The sequence below is a fragment of the Pollicipes pollicipes genome, unplaced genomic scaffold (genome assembly GCF_011947565.3).
Source record: "Pollicipes pollicipes isolate AB1234 unplaced genomic scaffold, Ppol_2.1 Scaffold_7231;HRSCAF=8579_pilon_pilon_pilon, whole genome shotgun sequence".
NCBI lineage: Eukaryota > Metazoa > Arthropoda > Thecostraca > Pollicipedomorpha > Pollicipedidae > Pollicipes > Pollicipes pollicipes.
This window is the reverse complement of record NW_023597034.1, coordinates 21,973,795-21,996,125: the sequence shown is the minus strand read 5'-3', so window position 1 is coordinate 21,996,125 and position 22,331 is coordinate 21,973,795. Positions and strand designations below refer to the sequence as shown.

Here is a 22,331-nt window from a genome sequence, read left to right as displayed (position 1 = left end):
CCAGCCTGTCGTCACCCTACCCTAGCCATGCAGTCCTTCGTCGCCCGCTCCGGATGGGCATGGGCGGAGAATGAGCGGTGGTCCATGTTGCAGCGACGCCCACATCAACTTGCATCGAAATTAAGCTCATTTAACAAAGTACCATTAAATGCCTTCATTCTGACCGCCTGCAACATCAGCTTGAATCAGTGCTCTCCATTGGCTGGAATGAGCGCTGTCAGGTACGTGCTGGCAGAGCAAGCCTGATCGTTTTTTCTCAACACTTCCAAGGGAAGCTTACCATTGAAAACTATTCGGTTTGATTACTATATCACATGAGCTGTTATTAGCACTTTCGACTGGCAGGCATGGAGGAGTCAAACACGCGCCGATCAAACAACAAGCTTGCCCGCTTTTTCTCGACATTCTTAAACGTTATCATAGGCCGGCGTCTCCGGCACACATATGCCTTATCATTTGGAGCGAGAATGGATGGGCCACCTTGCGGCCGTTTGGAGCTATCCTATCGCCTGCTCAGCTCGTGAGCAGTGGGTATCAGTGGGTATTAGTGGGTATCATCAGTGGGTATCAGTGGGTATCAATGGATATCAGTGGGTATCAGTGGGTATCATCAGTGGTCATCAGTGGGCATCACTAGGTATCAGTGGGCATCAGTGGGCATCAGTGGGAATCCGTGGGTATTGGTGGCATGAGTGGGTATCAGTGTGTATCAATGTGTATCAGTGGGTATCGGTGGGCGTCAGTGGGCACCAGTGGCCATCGGCGGGCATCACCGGGTTGCAGTGGGTGTCAGTGGGTATTAGTGGGCATCAGTGGGCATCAGTGGGCATTGGTGGGCATCGGTGTGTATCAGTAGGTATCGATGGTATCAGTGGGTATCAGTGGGTATCAGTGGGTATTAGAGGGCATCAGTGGGATCAGTGGGTATCAGTATCAGCGGGTATCAGTGGGTATCAGTGGCTGTCAGTGGCTATCAGTGGGCATCAGTGGGTATCAGTGGATATCAGAGGGTATCAGAGGGTATCAGTGGTTAGCTCAAGTGCGGTGAGGTCAGTTAGGGTGCAGTGGAATCACGTCAAGTACAATGAGGTCAGCTCAGGTGCGGTTCGGTCAGCTCGTGTGCAGTGGGATTAGCTCGGGTGCAGCGAGGTCAACTCGGGTTGCAAGCATGGTGTTGCTACTATCACGTTTCAATCCAGGCCCCGCTTCTTATCTGCACCACGCTTTTACTCGAAACATACTGTTCAGACCTTAAGAAAGACTAGGAACCTAATGGAGGCGTGGAGACCCGTGATAATGTAAATATGAAAGAGATCGTCGATCCACAGGTTTTCAGTATAGATTACTAAGCATGAAAACATAAATATTTTAGACCGTGTTTGATTCTACACACGCACACACGCACGTGCGCACACCCAACTACCTCCTCCCCCTTGCAGACAGACGCACGGATCGCGCAACTTTTTATATGAAGCCTCCTCAGAATTTCCAGCAGGTATAAATAGGGCGATGCTAGAAGCCTGAATGTAGGCACGGAACACTCACGCGACATTTTGGTTGCATTTGGGCTCGCATGACAGTGTACAACCTGTCACAGTTATCAAGCTCCGCCAATGTAGAAAGCCTAGAGCGAAGTAGCCAGGTTGCGTAGCCAAGTGATCCGTTTGAAAGAAGTGGGCGAAATTTAAGGGAAAAGGTTCAGAGTGGACATGGGATGGGAATCCTCCAGATCTGAAAAGGACGCCCTAGATCTGCTCCCCACCCCCACCCCGTCCGCCCTGGAAAAGGTCGGTGGCGATCGTCGCCCCTGCCGGCATGTTCCCGGCGCTTTAGCCTCCAGTTGATGCTGCGCACTTTAGGCGAACGCCAGCGGTGAATGCACCAATGTTACGGCTACTTTCATGTCAACTGTGCTGCTACCCAAATCATACGACTAGAGCTCAGACCACACATGGTCCGGCCGCCGGGCTTCCCGGCTCGTGCGTCGGATGGGTATGCGGCGTGTTCAAGTGGACCCTCGGGGCTCGGACGCCGGAGAGCATGTCTGGGCGCCCGACACTCGTCGCTGGGTCCAGCTCCGTGCGTGTCTGGGCGTCCGGGCGTCCGGCACTCGTCGCTGGGTCCAGCTGCGTGCGTGTCTGGGCGTCCGGGCGTCCGGCACTCGTCGCTGGGACCTGGGTAAAGGGGTAAAGGCGAACACGTTTGTTGATCGTGATGCTACTTCAAGAGGCTTTCGTACGACGCCCAGTTTACGTCCAGGGAACGCTGGAAGAGCGCTCAGAAAGTGGAAATTTCGTTTAATTTTTCTCAGGCGAGTGGAGGAGTGTCGACAGGTGCGATTCGCCCACCTGTTCTGTTCACCATGTGATACTGGCTTCATGAAGATGCCCCACAGAAATGATAAGGAAACAACGTTTGTAACACCTGCTGCACCAAAGCAGCACGCCGCCACAAAAATCAACCACGCCCGTCACCACGGAAATCTGCGTGGCCTTGATATTTTGGTACGGTTAATCGCCCCATAGTAAGTACCCATAAATTAATCTTTGATTAGATGGATGATAATTAAAATGAGATAGATAAACAAAATGGATACGCATAACAGTAGACAGACACACAGGGTGTGGTGTTGTTTGTGAGAACTGGGCGAAATACTTAGCATTGTCCTATTTTTGATCGATTTGTACACCTAAACTATGCGCGTTCAGTGAGGCGCTGATTTACGCTACCGGCTACGCTGATTTACGTTACTGGGGGAACTAAGGCGGACATTTTGTAACGTTGTAGGACTCATTGATCCGTATTTCAGCTATCCTGCACTTGAGAACTGACCAGACCCTGGTGGATCACATCTTGCAGCGGGTGGCGGGTCTTGAGCAGGCTAGCAGGGGCGTGGTTTTTGCCTGGGTGCCCGGACACGTCGGGCCCGCTGGAGACGAAAGGACCGACGCTGCTGTCAACGAGGGAGCGGCCGGCCCTTGATCTCATTTCGCTCGAGCACCGTTCTTGAATTTCAAGCGACTGTTGTCAGCCTGTTTGAAGGGCAACTGGCAAGATGCTTGGGGTCAATCAGGCTTGGACCTGCATGGTAACGAGAGAAACAGACTCCGTGCTGTAAAAGACTAGGTGGGTTGGTGAGTGGGCGACGTCTCACCGGAGTAGCAGAAGTCAGTCCATGTCGCCTCCGCACCGGGCACTCATACGAAACACGTGACTCTCGTACGTCCGGAGGTCGCGCGCCAACGTGCCCTTGCTGTGACCACCCGCTGGCAGTTACCTACGCGCTAGCACAGTCCTGCGCTGCCTGCTCGGTGAGGACTCGATCGTCGAAGCAAGTGGTAGTGTGCAGTGTATGATTAACATCGGCTTTGGAATCATATTTGCACCTGCCTGATTGTTCTGCACCTGTGTAACTTGCACCGGGAGAATTCGTGCTCCGGCATGACCAGACATTGTACTCGGTACGTAACTCGCGCATGCGCCTAACATGGAGTACCTGAGGGAATGCTCCACGTTTGAGGATATTGAAGCAAGCATCAGATGTGATGAAATTAGCTAACTTAGGCCTATTGTTATACCTTTCAGAGGAAAGACCGCTTTTTATTATTTTTAATTTGAGCAAAAGCAACCTCCACACAGGATTCTTGCTCAGCATTATTTTCTGAAGAGCCTCACGCAATAACCACATACCGAGCAATTCGACTTGGACGGAGAATTTAAGTAGACAGCTTTTCATATATCATTTAACGGCGTGGCACGGCGACAGGTAAGGTACGGTAAGGTAAGACAGGTAAGGTGACAAGACAGGTAAGGTTAAGTAACAGGTAAGGTGCATTTCAAAGTCATTCACGTGATGGCAAAGTCGTTACTTTGACGTCAAGTAAGCTATCAAAAGGACGCATGTCAAGTTCCATCATGCATGATGGTACCTGCACGAATTACCCTTGACGAAGTGCCGTAAGTCCCACGTTCACGGCGCTGTCGGCACGTATTCAAAGCGAACGGATAGATGAGACTTGAAACTCATACAACATTTGCCACGCGAGCATTCTCAGGTCATGATTCACAATGTCACCTTATCCAAAAGCTGCCACCTCCGGGCCAAGTTGTACAGCGGCCCTGTTCCAGACCCTCAGAACACTCATTTTCCGACATCGTCTACACAGTCATCGCCACGCTGCGGCCGGGCCGGCAGCCGCCGACCCGACCCGGCCCCTCAAAAGCTCATCTGGGCCACGCCACCCGGCTAGTGACGTCACATGGGGAAAACGGCGCCGTGTCGTCGGTGGGCGGACGGAGACGTTCCGACTGAGGCGGGCGCCGCTCAAGGTCGGCGCGCCGCACGGCCGCCGCCCGGCTTCCTCGTCACCCGGTTGGTCCGTGGGCGGCCGCGTGCGCGGGCGGGGTCGCCGCCGCGGGCGCGGTCAGAATCGGGCGGGCCGCTCTGCGCAGCGGGGTCGGTGACCCCACGTTCGCACTGCCTGGCCCGACAGTAGGCGGCGTTACGGCCCCAGCCGCAGCTGCTTGGCCAGGTCGGTTGTTTTGAAGGACTGGTCTCAAGGCCGCGGACGTTCGCAAAGCGGTAGATTCTGCAACGTGAAGCAACTAGGTGGAGTACAGACAAGGGGTCCGCCGCCCACCAATCTGCAAAGTGATTGCCGTGTCGTTCCATTTTACTATGCGCCACGCTATATATTCTGACAGACGAATCTGCAGCCAATAGCTGCGTCTTAACGTGCGTGATTTGGATGCACCTTTGACTCATCAGCTGTTGGTTCGACCTGTCCTAACTTTTTGCTGTGCGGTACTATTTTGGAGACCATTAGCATCATGTGTTTGTCAACGCTCGGTTCCGAAGCATCTTCGAGGTGAATGTTTCACTTTTGAAGGCATTGAAGCAAACATGAGATATGTACTCATTTACAATTGTTGTACGTTTAAGTGGAAAACCTGGTCCAGACAAAGCAATTTCTCTATTAAGTGAAGATGCTCCTCAAAACGTCTTTGTTTGATCGCGTCATCGCACCTTACACAACATTAACTGAGAGCCAGTCAACGGCCGTTACGTCTGGAAATCGTGCTCACGCACACCAGATACGACCGACTCGACAATTGCATCCTTATTGGCCTTGACCGCCGCATGGACAATGGAATGACAGGATTTGAATGACGTTATTATGGCGTCATGGATGCCTGGGTAACCTTGGACAGGTCTCCCCGAAAACGTCTGCACATATTCGCGCGGGTGTATGGCAGAAACTAGAGCGGTTTAGGTGTTAAGAAAGGCGGCGCTGTGAACTGCACCGAATCATCTTCAAGATTGTTATTTAGTTCTAAATCGCATACAAATGTTGAGTACTCCATTAAACGACAGGATGTCGTATTCCAGCGTCGTTCGTTAGCCTAAGCATGGCCTCGCATCGTCGGATGGCCTAGCCAAGACGATTTCATTCGGACGATCCCAGACAGGTGCATATCATCATGCTACGAAGCAGACTGTGCTATAGGTGAGTACGCGCAAGGGTGCACAAGTATATATGTATATATATATATATATATATATATATATATATATATATATATATACAGATAGACGGGTGGATAAAGATATGCAATAGATCAGAGCATCGTTAGTCAGTGATCGTAATTACAACGTTTTTTATCTTGACTGCTAAAAAGGGTTGGGGACAACGGGATACGATCCCACGCCTAGACATCGCAGCGTGTGCGTGGGTTCGCGTTTTGCCTGATGGCTCGGAAAGGAGGGTCGGGGCGCACATTTTTGGTTCATTAAATTGAAAGAAATCGTTTAAGCTTCATTTCATTGCACTTCGTATGCATATCTATGTTGAAGATTCAGAAAGCCGTGAGGCTGAAAGGAAATGTTAACATGGGGCTCTATGGGCTAGTCGTGAAATGGTCGTCATTGCTGCCATATTTTTTTTACTAGACTTGGACCCCCGCACGCATGGTAAACCAATCACCACTGTCCAGCATGGGATAAGGTAGCCATCATCGACAGGATGCAGCACTGGAAAGTCTGAAGGATCGGGGAGGTATTAAACATAGCATACAAGTATTAAACAACCCGATCAGTAAGCCAAATATAGACGCCAGCCCAGTATAGCACCCAGTTCTGCGGGAATGATTACCAAATATCCGCGAGATAAATTGTATCAAGTTCTAACACCAATGCATGGTTCTTCAGTATTGCTTCAGTTGGTAGAGCACCGAACTTGCAATCAAGAAGACTCTAATTCAACTCCCAGCAATTTCAAGACGATATTCATGTTGTGATGCAGGCATGGTTGATAGCCAAACATCATCCCGTCCAGCTCAGGGCTCCACAGCGCCTGGAGACCAACTGGCCGCAACGTTGTATACACACGAACATATGAACATCTGAAGTCGGCGCGGCACCAGACGCGGACGGTAGTCTGAACAGTCTTATTCTATCCGCCATACTGATGCCTCGTCCTAATCCTTTTACAAAACTTTCACCCAGAAATGTAAAGCTCCATCCATGGTTGTGGGTGTTAACTGGATGGTAAGCACAGTTTGTAGAGAACCGTTCAAGGACATTTTGATCTCTACAGCGTTGTGCAAAGAAGAGGACGGAATGCGCTTGCGAACATCTGAAGGCCATAGGCATAATCATGTGTCTCCATGAGTCGAGGTCCGTTTGCTTGGATTATCGGTTACCTCAGTTAACACTGGACTCGCAATTATAATCCTAGTTCCAAGACCCTGGACCCCAGCTCGAACCCCAGCAATTCAAACGAGAGAACTCGGGTTGTGACACATAGATGGCTGATAACCAACCACCATCCAGTTATTCTCAGGACATCATAGTACCTGACGACGGCCGAAGAGTTAACTGGCCGAAACGTTGCATTGTACCAACACAGCAGATGAGGACGATGTTTGACGAGGGATAGAATTATTGCTCGATAGTCCAAACAATAATTTTATCCGTCCTTTCCTGGGGACCTTGGGTCACCAGTGTCTGTGTCAGTGCCCTCGATATCGAATCAAAGCCACTAAACCTAAATCACTAAAAACATTATACAATGCATGCGTAGCACTTCGTGGGAAGGCCTGCTGTTCGAGCCCTGCAATGTGTTTTATAAATTTTTGGCTATACACCCTCTCATATATACCTGGTCCGTGACTTTGTGGTCGCAATAATGCATGAATGCTACACATAACTACCATTGGAACTGCAAATGCATGAAACGCATGCGGCCGTTGGTGTGCGAGATGTTAGCCAATACGCTCACCATATCACGTAACATCTCATACTTAAAACTGCATGAAAACAGTAAAGATCACGCGGAAGATGGCCTGGTCCAGGCCGATGAAGGGTGGACTTCTCGCTGACTGCACGCCTGCATGCGATGCCTTCGCGTGGCTCCTAAAACTAGGTTTTCGTTCTGCGATGGAGGATGGCCTCGCTGGTATTATTTGTCGTGAGTTCCGCATACCACGCCGAGTGCTCGCAATCATGTACCAACATGAGGTCAGGCTATCAGTTTGTTGCCCACCTGGTCCGCATGGTATCCCAGGTGGCGATAAAACAACGGCCAGGCGGGCGTTAGGAGTTTACACTCTCATTGGATAAACCGATCGCACCAGAAATTTAACAGTGGCGCAGAATAGTTCGCAGCCTTTGCCGATGTCTTTACTTGTCTCTCTACTAAAGAAGGTGAAACCGCAGTTTTTCGTAACTAAGCCCTTGCAGCGGCCACAATGCACAATGCACTAACACACCGGCTTTGGGCCCCCCTTGACAGTCAAATGTCTCTATTAGCGCCGTATTTTGAAGAAATGGCAGCTTTTTTCAAAAGCGTTTTACTGCAACTGGAAGCTTGATATATTTGGACTTGATCTGTAATGTTGGAAACAGTCCCACGAAAGAACGTATCCACGCTTTTGCCTCGAAGAAAGGTTGTGCCACGTTTTTCGTTTCGTGGAGTGTTTGATGGTGTTATTCTTCTTTTAGCGCTTCTTGTTGTTTTCAAATTGGCCCTAGGTTCCATTAAATGCAAGACCGAGCATTTTTTGGCCTGCTGCCTTACCTCAGCTGTGATCAAAATCTGACGGAAGTAAACATGTTGTCGTGTATTTGAATAGCTCAATAGCATTTTCATTTTGCAATAGAAAACAATGTCAATTAACTTCTGCGCCAATCATGTTTCATGCAAAACAGATGATGTGACAAGAACAAAGCTGAGCATTGCAAGTAAGTTTTCCTCTAAGGCAACACTCGTTTGTTGTTTTTTGTCATAAATCACTATATTTTGTGTATATTTGACGCTGGACCATAACACATAAGCGCGAGGTATTCGGTCGTCTCACCTTAGCGCACCGAAGATCGGGAACTTCAGGAATTCGTCAAGATGCTAAATCTGGCTTGATTTTCACGAAAGCGGTTGATTTAATTCAACAAGACAAGCGGGAAGTCCGCCAGGCGCGCTGACGCGCGGGGCGTTCCGGGTAATAACAACACCGCTAAGCATCGTGACGCAGGTCCATGTTGGTTTTCACGAACAACTGCTGACTAAATTGATGAAACAGTCTGTCTGTGCTCACCCAAATCTCGCCCACGTGAAAGAAGGGTATCCGGAGGTAGGGAGGGGAAACTCTTTCGGCACAGACCCCCTTAAAGTGGTCCCGCCATGCGTGGCACAAGGTGTTAACCGCAGCGGGATCAGAAAAACCATCACTCCGCATTTCTCCGACGTCTCATATCAACTGCATGAATTTGTAGCTGATGCAGTTTATATGTGACCTTTGACCTGGCATAATGGGTGTCATTATTGACCCAGGAACGTAATACCAATACTAGTTGCGAAAGCTCTTTAGGACCAATGTTCTGATGTTTTCTGTGAGGTTCTATCGTTTTTAGTTTGGAAACGGCTTGGAGGGGATCACATCGACCCCCGATTAGTCCGCGTTATAGAAAGATCGGTAAGAGCAGGGGTCAGTAACATCCCGACTAAACGCATTAGTGGAAGTCATCTGCGTGACTTCAAGATAAGCTAAGGGATAAGTTAAAAAATAAAGTTAAAAATTAGTTTACTAATAACAATAAATGTTATCACTTAACTACAAGTATATAATCCTCGGAAACATTACCCTTATGTAAACATGTTAAGTCTGATTTCTTTTGTGGCCTTAACAAAAAACCTATCACGGGTCTTTACATTTGTGGCAAAAGTGTTCTTTTCTTAGTAGCCATGGGGTGTGCCCAATTATCGGGCACTGTGGTAGCAGCCATGCGTTTAAAACGCAGTTGGGCAGCGTATCTTCCACTTGATTCCATCTCAAAAGACTATCGAGGGATTGAATCCATGCTTTTTGTCGGGTGTATTCCAGAGTGAAAAAACTATTCGCGTGGTGTTGAATGTCACAATTTTAAACTACTAACCATGCCAAAATAATAGCACTTCTTTTCGGATGACAACCATTCGTCGGTGACATCCCCTCATCAGGTGACCAGCCCGAGGCTCTGCGCTCGTGTCGCTCCTCCTGGGGCTGGACGTCTCGTACGACGGTCGGGGGGCCGGCTCGCTAACCCGGCTGCCCGGGCGGCCCCGTCCCCCGCCTCCCTCCCTGCGGCTCGGGGTCGCGCCGTGCACCCGAGGACGATCCGGCGATGGCTGGCTGGAGCGGTCAGTGATGTCGTAACGCTGACCTTCCGTTCCGTGCGGGCCGCGGGGAGGCACGGCTATCCGGGCGTCAGCAGCTCGTGGAGTCGGCCTTGACCGCCGGCTGGTACCCCTGTCCTTAGTAATGCACGAGCATGGCCCACCCGGTATCAGAGAACCATCCGATGAACGCCTCCATAGCCAGTTGCGTGGATCCTTTTGAGGCTCACCGCTTTCACTTTCCACCGGAGCCGAAGCGCTTTTACTCTCGTAGAACCGGTGCAGCTATTTGGATATGCATGAACCCAACATCGGCTGACATCGTGCGTGAGAGACGAGCAAAGCTTTCGAGCATGCGCTATAAGCCAGTGCGATTCTTGAGCGCAGCTGATGCCTGCTTTCCAAATCCACTGATGCGTAAAGCGAGTGTTCCACATTTTAAGTATTGAAGCAAGCATCAGATATGAACTGAGCTCAGTTATAACCGTTGGTAAGCTATTAAGTGGAAAAGACTGTTCTGGACAATTTAAGTTAACTGTTTGGTTACTATGCTCTTCAATACATAATTGTGTGATTACGTCATCATACCTTATACAACACGGATTAAGAAGAAATTGGCGGCCGTTATATCTGGAACTGCCGACGGCCGTTATCTGGAAATCGTGCTCACGAACGCCAGATATGGAACGACTCAACAAGTGCATTTTCCTTGGCCTTAATCGCTGCAAGGCCTATAGAATTGCATGATTTGAATGGCGTTATGGTGTCACAGACGCCAGGGTGACCTTGAAATAACCTGCACGGAATAGCCTGCACATCTTCCCGGGCGTATAGCCCAGAAATGACCGGAAGTTGGATCTTAAGAAGAGCAGGACTATGCACTGCACCGAATGATCTCAAGATGGCTATTTCTATCCAAAACCCCATACAAATATGGGGCACTTTTTTAAAGGGAATACTCCACACTTTTACTTTTCACTTGCTTTCCTTTTTGTACTTGGTCTACTTTTTGTACTTTTCACTGAGTGCTACTGTTGTGCTTTTTGTACTTTTTACTTATTACGTTACACGTGCACGTTCGATCGATAACACCAGTTTTTTTAAATCTTTCTGAAAAGCTCAGAATTTCAGTTTGAGGTAGCCCACCCTGCGGGATGAATCTCAGTTGGCACCTTGATCACCGATGTTAAAGTAATGTAGTTTCTTTGCCTTGCTCTTTCAAGAGGTATCTTATGTAATGTTTACAAACCGCTAATGTGTCGAAATATCTGTATACCAAATGCTATAAAAGCTTGATGCACTGTTTTGAAAACAATACGCGAACATTAAGCTTGTATTCCGCGAATTCAACGAAACTTTACGCTATTACTCCCATTTCGTCAGTATGGCGTTAACCACAGTTGTTCTTCTCAAGACACGTTGGCTTTAGAAATGGGAGTATCGCATGGTCCATGTGACGCACTGGTCCAAACTTCAACCAATCAGCTTCTTGGTAACAGGCCCTTACCTGCTGGGCCAATCACACATATTCTTTTATTCGCACCAGTAGGCCAGTAGAAGTGCGCACGGTCGTTGTCATGATGGGAGTGGTCGTGGCTGCAGGGAAGAAGCGTTATGCTGCTACATAGCGTTGACAGCATAATTTTGACTCGAAAGTAATGAAAGAAAATGTTTCGCAGTTGAAGATATTGAAGCAAGTATCGGATATGATGAAATAAGCTCACTTATAACTATTGATGTAGTTCTTCAGGGGAAAAGACTGCCTATACAGCACAATTCCCTGTTAAGTAAATATGCTCCTCAATGCGTCATGGTTTGATTACGTCATCGTACCTTGCACATCACATATTGTGAGCCAACTGATGGCCGTTTTATCAGAAAATGGCGCTCACGAACGCCAGATATGAACGCCTCGACCATTGTATTCTGCTGGGCCTTAATCGCCGCACAGCTTATGAAATGGCAGGATTTTAATGGCGTTATTATGAGGTCATGAATGCCAAGATGACTTCGGAATACTTTCCCCGATACACTTTTCCCAATTTTCGCGGACGTGTAGCTCAGAAGCGAAATGGGCTTTGGTCTTGAGAAGGACGGGATTGTGAACAGCACCGGAAGTCCCCAAGATGGCTATTCCAGTTCAAAACCCCATATAAATGTGGGACACTTCCTTCAGTCCAGGGGCTGGGTGTCAGGCTTAGCTTTGGGTTACCTCACGACCTAGGTACCGGGCACAGCCCTGAGTTAGTCCAAGAGCTGGGGGTTAGCTCTGAGCCTCAGCTCAGGACCTCAGCCCGGGACCTGGGCGCCGCGTGCAAGCCTAGGTCAGCACCGGGAGCTGGATGTTACGTGCAAGGCTAAGCCAGCCCCGGAGCTGGGCGCCGCGTGCAAGCCTAGGTCAGCACCGGGAGCTGGATGCTACGTGCAAGGCTGAGCCAGCCCCGGAGCTGGGCGCCGCGTGCAAGCCTAGGTCAGCACCGGGAGCTGGATGCTACGTGCAAGGCTGAACCAGCCCCGGAGCTGGGCGCCGCGTGCAAGCCTAGGTCAGCACCGGGAGCTGGATGTTACGTGCAAGGCTGAGCCAGCCCCGGAGCTGGGCGCCGCGTGCAAGCCTAGGTCAGCACCGGGAGCTGGATGTTACGTGCAAGGCTGAGCCAGCCCCGGAGCTGGGCGCCGCCTGCAAGCCTAGGTCAGCACCGGGAGCTGGATGTTACGTGCAAGGCTGAGCCAGCCCCGGAGCTGGGCACCATATACCGGCCTTAGTCAACCCCAGAAGCAGGATATGGACCTGACCATGGCGTGAGCCAGGCCCGCCCTTTTTACTTGCCGGGTGTGATAAGCACCGAAGCCCGGCACGGCGGCCCGCCTCGGTGTGGGCGGCACCGCACCCAGCCCCGGCCCGTGCCCTGGACGACTGACCGCTGGTCCGCTGCCAGTCAGCTCAACATCAGCTACAGACCAGTACGTGCTAGGACTATTTTACATTTACTTTCAGCTGCACGCTACTTCAGGGGAATGCAGTGCCTCCCAGGAAGGCATTGGTGGCCGACAGATGTCGACTAGCTAGCGTTGAGCCTGGAGTAGCAAACCGGGTGTACGTACAATCTATGTGTCTGTGTCTATGTGTCTGTGTCTATGTGTCTGTGTCTATGTGTCTGTGTCTATGTGTCTGTGTCTATGTGTCTGTGTCTATGTGTCTGTGTCTATGTGTCTGTGTCTATGTGTCTGTGTCTATGTGTCTGTGTCTATGTGTCTGTGTCTATGTGTCTGTGTCTATGTGTCCTGTGTCTATGTGTCTGTGTCTATGTGTCTGTGTCTATGTGTCTGTGTCTATGTATCTGTGTCTATGTGTCTGTGTCTGTCTATCTCGGTGTCTATATCTATCTCTGTGTCAACACCTATCTCTGTACAACCCCCAAAATCCCGGCGAAGCCCCTGAGTGCTTCTGGTGTGATACGGACCTAGAAGACCACTGTCCAGTGTAAAATAAAAAGCGCTGGTCAAATGAGGTCATTTAGCACCCTACAATTAGTTCGGTGTCTTTTTTGTAAAACCCTGTCTTAGACATCACAGCATCATGAAACTTTGCAGAAGTGCACAAAGACTCCAGCTGTGCTATTGCATGATCGTCACTTGATCTGGGAAAGTGTTGTGCATGTTTTTGTACGTGTTTTATAAGCTGACCTGATATTCGGTCGCATGGTCTGTTAACTGAAAGTACATCCCTGATTATGTGTCGTAGAGCATGCCCCGTATTTCACCGTATTCTAATGCTTTCCGTCTGACTGTATCGCTGAGAATGGAAACGAATTTCCTTGACACGTTAGGTAGCTCAAACTAATGTAAATGGCTTTTAGACGAACCGATTTGTGACTTACTGAAAACACCATCGCACAATCGAGCAAACGCGTAAGAAACTGATTACGTGTACATTCACCTGTGCGTGAATGGACGCATGCTGTCGAAGTACACAAATATCTAAGAAGATATGTATATATATATATATATATATATATATATATATATATATATATATATATACACGTTTATGTATGTATGTATGTATGTATGTATTATCTATGTATGCATGTATGTATGTATGTATGTATGTATTATCTATGTATGCATGTATGTATGTATGTATGTACATTAAGTGGATGACCAGAACATAAGTGGATGAAATCCCAGAAGTTTCTCGTACTTGTCCCCTTTAGCGACTTCCTCGGTTTTGGCCCGCCACTCACGTTGAGAAATTGATACTCATGACACGATGCTAATTTTTCAAGCGTAGAATGGAAAATAACACATCTAAGGGCGGGAGAAAAGGTTGGCTTATGCTTGTTTGCCCCCCCCCCCCCCGTCACCCGCTCTCTAATTATTTAAATAAATTGACGCCGCTACGTTCCATTGTAGATCAGTCTCGCTATGCACCAGCTGTAGTCGCTGACCGGCGCATCTGATAATCGTGGCGCATTGTCAGGCGTGAGTCATCAGGCGGCCTGCTGCACCACTCCCCTTGTAATATCGAGGGTGACAGTCCGCAGCTAGCTACTGTGACGCCGACCTTCAAACCGGCGACCGGAGCCACGCGACTCGGCACTTAGGCCTATGGGCGCCCACAACAGAGTCACTTGAGCGTAAAAGTGTGCACGGACGCACGCCAAATCGCGATATCAACTATCGTGCGAGAGAGACAGCAGGTGAAATAAACTACACCGTATATAGGCAGCCGGTATGAAAATGAACGGAATAGACCGGGGACCCAGAAACTGAGGGAATGTGCTACGGATGTTGCCAGCGCTGAAACAATCTTATTTGTCCTCCCCCCCCCCCCTGGGGCATGTATATAACCTCAATATACGGTTGACCTCCAAGAAGAAACTATATGAAATTTACAAATATTTACTGCTTTAAGTATCTGTTTTCAGTCACAGTTCTTGTTTCATTTATCACGTTTCATTTACTTCAAACCTTAGAAATTTGGCTCATTGCACGAAAACTTCCGATTCTCAAAACTGCCTAAACACACAGTAGTATTGGTCACATATATGAAATTCTAAGGTTCAAAACAACATCCTCACAGCTTTCAGAATGTACTAAATATAATGAGAAAACGGAGACCTTGAAATTAAGGAAGTGTGACAAGATAATTACTCTAGAAAACAGCACTCAACTTCCATTTACTAAATTCACTTTCTTACTTAATTTGCACTTTCGTCTTTGTTTATATGATCCTTTTTATGTCCTGCATAATACACATATCTACGCATTTTGTGAAGGCAAAATGCCACATTCATAGCTTAAAGGTGGCTCGTATTTGAAGCCATACAAGGAAGATTTTCACCAAAAATTCAATGGTATATATATATATATATATATATATATACATATACTGGAAAACGAAAGACCCCCCCCCCCAAATGCATGCGTGTCACGGAAATATATGGCTAACATATTGCTGAACCACGCGCCTCGATAACAACGTTTACCATTACATACACAGCAGTGCCAACAGTGACTTTCTACGCCTGCTTGCGCACGTAAGCGAAGCATCGAATCTGTCTGAAGAGATGTCACTAAAGCTGGATTCATTTCATACTTGAATCAATTTACCATGCGTGTAACTGCATGCCATCAAAGCCCAGAAGTCGCAACGTTTCACGCCTCACGGTAAGTATGCTGTTGTCGCGATACTGTGCGCCATAAATGGCCTGACGCAAACTGTTTTGTCCGTGAACAGCTGATTAAGCGTAAATCTTAACTAGCAAATACGATCTCGTTTGTGAGCTCCGAGAACGCCGTTGTTGGACGGCAACGAGATATTCATTATTTCGTTGCCCCGCTGGCCCATAGTTACGTCATAAATCTCCAACAGATCTTCCTGTATTTAAACACCTGATTTTACATGAACACAAAGATATGAGATATGTCATGACGTTGGAAAGCAAAACTACATCGATGTTTTGCATCGATGCGTGCAAGCTTTGTAAACAGCTGACAGCGTCTATCAGCCGTGGCCATGGCTCTTGGCTCCACCGAGGCCGACCTGCGTGCGCCACAATCGTCCTTCGATGCTGCGGCATTGTGCGCTATTGTCCTGGTGGCTAAACGAACCGTGGGCGAAACCACGAGACTTGGCATGCACTCAGCAGACATCATTGTTTTATCTAGGTTATTGTCAGCAGGTAAGTTGGGTTACAGAAGACTGGTTTGATGGCAACGTGTTTTGGAAATGGCGGAAATTGCGTACGTTTTGACTCCAATGCAAGCCCCCCTCCCTTTCCATTCCCTTAGCAGGACTTGCTGGGTGGTGCTGTTATTTGAGCTTGACTTCAGCTTGAATGTTCCATATTTGCCAGGCATTGTGTTCTCATGTGCATTGTATTTTATAAGCTATATTAAGGCTTACCTGCCACTGCTTCTTGATGAGATCAGAACAGCTCTTGTCCTTTGGTGAGGTGTGGAGATTTCAACCACCCAGAATGTGTTTTGTGTTGGGGAATTATAATAAGCGGCAGTCGCACAGTGCTCAAGTCATTTTATTCTACTGACGATGTCTATGAATGTGTCATGACATAATTGATTTATGAAAGCGCATGCTTCGTATCTAGAAAACCTAAACATTGAATGGGTTGCTACTTATGTCGCCTATGTTGCAAGTTTGCTGCTTTCAGGAGTCATTACTTTGATAAAAAAGATAATCGATGGTGCATTTGTCTTGCAAATACACTATGTTGAATGATTTCTTTTTTTCAAAGCCCGCCACTACCCGCAACTTTGTCAGAAGTAACCGCCAAAAGCCTTGCGGGCTTTTTAAGCCCGTGTGCTGTGGGCCCGGGGCTCTAAGTTGACAGCTCTAATGGCTATACCTTGCTCGAAGCGTCTGTGCCGGAACTGATAAAGCTTTTCTGTGTGTTACCGAAACGGCGCGAATCTCGCAGCGGATCTTCCTGTTTAAGGCTGGCAAAATATCAAGAACCGTTGGGCAGATTTTTAGCCATGCGCGGCCCAGTTTATTTAGAGTTCAGTGGTCCCGAGTCGCCAGGATTCCAAGCAGCTGAAACGATGGGAGTATAACTACCGCTGAGCTGCTGCCGTCATCTCGTCAGCACCTCAGCTTCAGCTGCTGCCCCCCACCATCCCCTCTTTGTCGTATCAAACCAAACATACCCAAATGCGTCGGCAATGCCACGTCGTGCTCGCGACAGGCTGGTGCCTGGAAACTGCCTTGGCCAGATCCGAACTGAACTTTAGTCACGTTAGCAGAACACGGATGACGTGCTCCACGCGTGATAACTGCCTGAGCCAGATCCGAACTGAACTTTAGTCACGTCACCAGAACACGGATGACGTGCTCCACGCGTGATAACTGCCTGGGCCAGATCCGAACTGAACTTTAGTCACGTTACCAGAACACCGATGACGTGCTCCACGCCTGATAATCAAATCCTGCACTCGCAGTAGGTCGGCCCACGCATCCATAATTCGTAGGATGATAACATTTATGTAAGCATTTTAAAACATTTACATCGCTAAAAGTTAGCCAAAGTTTTCTAGACATTAACTATTGCGATCAAAGACCATTAAATCAGTGCCACTTATTCCTTTAAGACCCGGCTTTCGGGGTTGGAAAGAGTGTGCATGCATGCACAAAATGACTAAGGTGGTGTCTGACCACTGTCCGTACACGTAAAATCGCGAAGTCCGCGTATCACAGGACAGGAATTCTGTGATGTCCGGCTGATTTGTGCCGTTTCTCACCTGTGGCAGCCCCGTAACCACCAGCTGTTTCTGAAACGGACGATGATCACTGTCAAGCTGTTTCAACCCATTGAAATGCAATTCGCACTTCCTTTCACCTCCGCAAAGACGCTGTTTTTCTGTTTAGTCGGCGCCAGTTACGCGGAGAGTGGCGGGTGGTTTGGGCTGCACCTGCTGATAGGCACGGATGCGGTGACGCTCTTCCTTGACCAAAGCCGACGGAGGAAGCGGTCTTCTACTGCCGGGTCCGGCTGGATTACCATTGGTCACGCACCCCGACCGACAGACGGTGACATACCGCCAACTTTTTCCGCTGTATAAATGGAGATAAAAAGAACGCCCGTGATCTTCCCATGACTGTATGTGTCCTTGTGCGTTTCCTGCCAGATTTGGTATGTCCTGTGCGCGCTTGAGACACGCAAACGGGGCGAGTGGTACGAGGTATGGCTGGGGCTGTAATGAGAAAATAGCACTCCGTATTTGGCGTGGTAGGCGGGGCGTAATAATACGAAACGGTGCGATTTGAACGGACGCTACCAGAACTATGTCTAGATCTGGGTTCTTGCAGTTTTTCATTTGGAAGTAAGGATGCATCTCATTTTTACGGTCAATGAAAGATGTTTTTTGGAAATATCGGCCACTTGCTCCTGCCATAACCACTGCCAGATGCAGACGAGTCTTACGCAGATAAAGCCAACAGCCCGCACCCATACCTGTTACATAATCAGATAGGAAACGTCACGAGCAGGACCGTCCAGTCCAAGACGAGCTAGTACATGACACTGTTATACAGCTCGGCGCAGCGTATCACGGTTCAGCTCAGCATGAAACAAACAACACGCCGTAGTACGGGTAAATGATGTATGGCAATGTGTAACGCTTTAATCGCTTGGGCCATTTTTGGCCAGCATAATGCATTCAGTACAGATGACGAAGAGCAGAACACACGATAGAACAGGTTAGTGAACAGACAGAGTGCAATACGAACAGAACAGGAGACAGGCCAGAGGACTGCAGAGTGGACAGGGCAGAGGACAGAATAGCGGACAGGTGATGGGCAGAAGGACATGGAATAGGAAGCAGGGCAGAGGATGAAACAGCACAAAGGACATCGGGTACGTGCCGGCCAGGGCAGCCCAAAGCAAGACAGAGAAGAGAAGGATAGGTCAGAGAACAGGCTAAGATACGGGTCGGACAGAACAAAGGGGCGCACGCAAGGACGGTGCAGGGCGGAGGTGAGGGCGTGATAGATGACATGGCAGGACAAGACTCGCGGGCAGAAGACAGGCAGAGGACTTTTGGACCAATGAGGGCAGGAAAGCCAGTCGAAGACAACGCCACACCTATTCAATCGCATTCTTCTCTCTTCTGTTCTGCCTGAACTACCCCCTCATGCTCTATCCCGTGTCCAACGGGACGGGACGGGACGGGACGGGGCGGGGCGGGGCGGGGCAGTGAAGGGGGGGGGGGGTTCACCGCAGGGCAGGGTAGGATCCGTGTTGCCCCGCTCGCTTCCGTTCACCTATAGTGTCACCTGTTCTCCACCCTTTGTCCTTAATGCTGCTGTCGAACTGTGCATTTTTACAGCCAAGAAACCATCAGTGTTATTGTACAGTCGTGTCTCGTATCGAGGCCGCTGGGAGGCTGCTATGATCACGTGGTACAGCCCGTATGGTTAAGGCCCTCCTCATGCGGAGATCAGCTGGTCGGCGGAGGTTACGGGGATGTCAGGAAGTGAGGTCGCCGAAGGTTCGAGAATTATGGGTCACGTCGGGGTCGTGTAGCTACCACGCGGCGATTCTGACCTGGGAGCCGGACGAGGTGGCTGATGTCTGTGTGGTGTAGTGTATGGCGGGAACCTGCGTGGCGTTATACTTGAATTGGTGACCTCGGGCGAGTAAGATGAGTCGGAGGCTAATATTACGTAAATACAGGTTGTGAGCAAAACGAACTTTAGCTGAAATAGAGAATAAGCTTCAGCTACCAGACATAAAGATTCGGGAGAAAAAGAAAACTGATTATCACCAAAGCTAAGCTTGAAGATGTGACAACGTGAAATCCACATGTCATGGCCAGTTCGTGGGTGACCATAACCATGCAGTGCATCTGGACGATCGTAACCGGAGGATCAAAGCTTTATATATTTTATGCGTGACAAAAAAGCTCCTTCCATCGCAGGAGGAATAAACAAATTATCAGATTTATGTTACGTGCTTTCGATCATTGCTCAAATATTGTGGCCCAGTTTTCCATGTGAGTTTCGCTGCGAAGCAGAGTCAATAAGCGAGAAAGTACGGAAGAGAACTTTACAAATCCTGTTTTGGTCGTGTTACACTGAAAGCTACATTCACGTGGTACAATGACTGGGCATGAAAATACTCGCGACAGAACAGAAAAAGTGTGCCTAAGGTTAAAAGGGATTTATGCATAAAGGAAAAGGACTTCCAAAGCAACGGTTGGCGATCTCAGGCAGAAATAACCAGTGTGCAGAAAAAACACACTTGAGGTTTTGATGCAGTGTGCAACTACGAAAATTAAGCATTCCGTATGTAACCAATCCTATAAGCACAGACCCTTTATCATCTGGGTGGCCCGATAGTTTGGAGGATCTTACGAGCGCAAAATGTTCACTACATGGATCTGTATACGCACTTGGCGAATTTTCATCCGAGTACGTTGCATCAATGAGCTGTGTGACCTGATGCTCCGAGTCGCGTTCTTTTAAATGAACCGCGCTCTCTTGCGCTCTCCCTTTCTCTCCCTCTCTCTCTCTCTCATCCGGTTTGTAATGGCATACGTGATTTATAGCGTCAGTGACGTGACCAGGTCGCACGTGCGTTATAGTAGCGACATCAGATCCCTACCTGACAGCAGTTAAGGCGCTAATTAGGACCCGCTTGGAGTCCGCGCGTCGTCTTCGTCTTTAAAAGACACGATGACCGCGGCTGGCAACCACTCTGTCTTAGTTATCACTTTGAAGTTCGTGGAATGGTGCACAGCCCGAACGTCCCCAGGAAAGAATGCTCAATGGGGAAGACCGAAGTCTCAGCGGACTCCAGCCAGTATCGCCGCCATTCCGGCATCAGGCGCACGAAGCCCCACAAAATACGCTTGCCGTTGCTGCTAAGAGCTCCAACTGTCAAGAAATGGATTGCCTAACGTTCTGAAAAATAACTTGAAAGTGCAACCATACCGTGTAGGTCACGACATCGAATCCACGAACATTAACATGATCTCGAACGTGAAGACACGGGTGATGATATGTGTCGGGCGTCACGTCGCATCACGTACGTGCTTCAATTCTTTTAAGTCATTAGAAGTATCAGAATGGGGCCGCACTTAGTTGTTCCCCTAAATCGTTAAACTAGTTCGTGAAGCTGGCTTCAGTGATCAGTCGCCGGCCCGACGTGTATTGGGGGGACTCATTTCCCAGACCCGTCACCCCTCCGCCTCTTTCGTTATGCTTATCTAAGGGAGGACTCTTTCTTCGCAGGTAGCCCACATACAATAGCTGAGCCCATGCAGTAGAGGAAGACAAGATCCGAGCGATCCACATGACTCGGCGCGTGAAAGTTGTGAACGACTCCTCTCAGCGTATTCGGGTGTGTTTGAAACTCGAAGAAAATGTCCACGGTTTGTTGTAAAAAGAGTCACAAAGTCAGCGCTCGACTCCTTATCGCTATCAAAATGGTGCATCAAGCAAGCGGAGGATTTCAAATTCGTGAAAATCAGATTAAATAGATTAAGTTATCGCTAGTGTCAGGTGTTGGACGAGAGGGGAGGGGCAGCTGTGAAGATCCCTTCCCGCTTCTGTCACAGGGTAGCATTGCCGGTGTCCTCCCGCTTCTGTCACAGGGTAGCATAGCCGGTGTCCTCCCGCTTCTGTCACAGGGTAACATAGCCGGTGTCCTCTTGCGACATAGCCAGTGTCCTCCCGCTTCTGTCACCGGATAACATAGCCGGTGTCCTCCTACGACTTCTCTCTTCTCTAGACTCTGGATCTTTACGCCCTTACGCCTGATTTGCTCGATTTCGCGAGGCCTTGCGGTAAATGAGAACATGCACAATTTGGGAAGATTTAGCATTCAACATAAACGTTTGTAAATAGCCTCATGTCTACAACGCCACCAAGATGGAAACCTTTTCACCCACATCCTGCGCGGGTGCGTCACTTTACGTACGACCTTTAAGCCCAAGCCTCAATAAATTCATGCTTTCAAATTAGACTTAAGATTATGTAAAATATAGCTCCAAAATGTCTAGATAGCCTTTTGAACCCCACAATTGTTCTTCAGTGACAATCCTGGACGCCCAGCATGCGGCCTACTGTGGGATACGAAACAAGCGATCTGAGCCGGTGGCCGGGCGACCTCCCGCCTGGTTTGCCTCAACTTGCGACTGCCCTCTAGGCGGACTGTACGCCCAGCTGACCAGATGGCGCGCTGCTCGCTGCAGATGGCGCGCCACGACGACACTTGGCTGACATGGGCAGCTCGCTGGTCAGCTGAGCCACAGCAAGAATGCGCGGCAGTCGTCCCTCTTGTGTGAAGCTGGACCACTATTTCCAGCCCGTGTGTGCAGCCAAATAATGCAATGGTCCACTCAGCACATGGTACGCTGTTCCCTCGCTGGTTCGGCTATCAGTGGCCTTTCCGGTGAACTACGACAAAATGGATCCTGGCCGTTATTGAGGCATATTCTGCTCACAGCCCCTTGAAACATCAAGCCTTACGCATCCAATCCAGTTTGGCCGGAGGCTGGCCCGAACCTGTGGTTTTCATCTCTACGGTCTGGTACGCCCAGGCGCGACACTGGTTGAAGATATCGAAACCGGAACAGAGTATTTCAACATGACGTGGTAAGCGTAAATCAGCCCAGCCTGGTCAGCGTGCAAACCGGCTCCAGTGTCTGCATCAAAGT

At 49.0% G+C, this 22,331-nt stretch overlaps 1 long non-coding RNA gene across 1 annotated transcript; it reads left to right on the top strand.

Moving 5' to 3' along the window:
- Positions 1-15,158: 15,158 nt before the first annotated feature.
- LOC119109307 (uncharacterized) lies at positions 15,159-22,249 on the top strand. Its single transcript, XR_005095408.1, has 3 exons — positions 15,159-15,320; positions 20,905-21,013; positions 21,707-22,249. It is a non-coding gene; the product is annotated as an uncharacterized LOC119109307 (long non-coding RNA).
- Positions 22,250-22,331: the final 82 nt, after the last annotated feature.